This window comes from Chinchilla lanigera, unplaced genomic scaffold (genome assembly GCF_000276665.1).
Source record: "Chinchilla lanigera isolate Chin_1 unplaced genomic scaffold, ChiLan1.0 scaffold00019, whole genome shotgun sequence".
NCBI lineage: Eukaryota > Metazoa > Chordata > Mammalia > Rodentia > Chinchillidae > Chinchilla > Chinchilla lanigera.
Window position 1 is genome coordinate 26965832 of NW_004955420.1, and position 688 is coordinate 26966519.

Genomic DNA, 688 nt, shown 5'->3' on the forward strand with positions numbered 1-688 from the left:
CCAGCATTTGGTATATTTTGAATGTTTTCATTCCTTGCAAAAATCTTGTTGAAATTTAATCCTCATTGCAACGGTAAGTCCCAGTGGAAGCTGAGGCCTTCTATTCCAAAGTCTTTAAGAATGGAACAGCCAGGCATGGTGGCACACATCTGTAATCCCAGGACACTAGAGGCTGAAGCAGGAGGATCATTGTGAGTTTGAGGCCATCCTGGGCTACAAAGTGAGTTCAAGACCAGCCTGAACTTCATAGCAAGACCCTGTCTCAAAAAGACAAGAAAAAGAAAAAGAATGGGTAAACTGCACTATAAAAAGGGCTCGAAGGATTGAATGGAGTAAACTGCACTATAAAAAGGGCTTGCAGGGGTGGGTTCTCTCTCTGCTGCTCGTGTGCAATGTGAGGAACATTTGTCTCCTCCAGAGCATCCAGTATTCAAGACTCCATCTTGGAAGCAGACATAGCTCTTACAAGACACCAAGACTTCCAGCACTTTGATCTGAAACTTCCTAGTTGCCAGAGCTGTGAGAAATACATTTCTATTCTTCATCTTCTTCATTTTTTTTTTTTTTTGTGTGTGTGTTTTTGAGATAAGGTCTCGAAATACAGTACAGGCTGGCCTTGAGCTCACTTTGTAGCCCAGGCTGGTCTCAAACTCACAATGATCCTCCTGCCTCAGCCTTCGGAGTACTG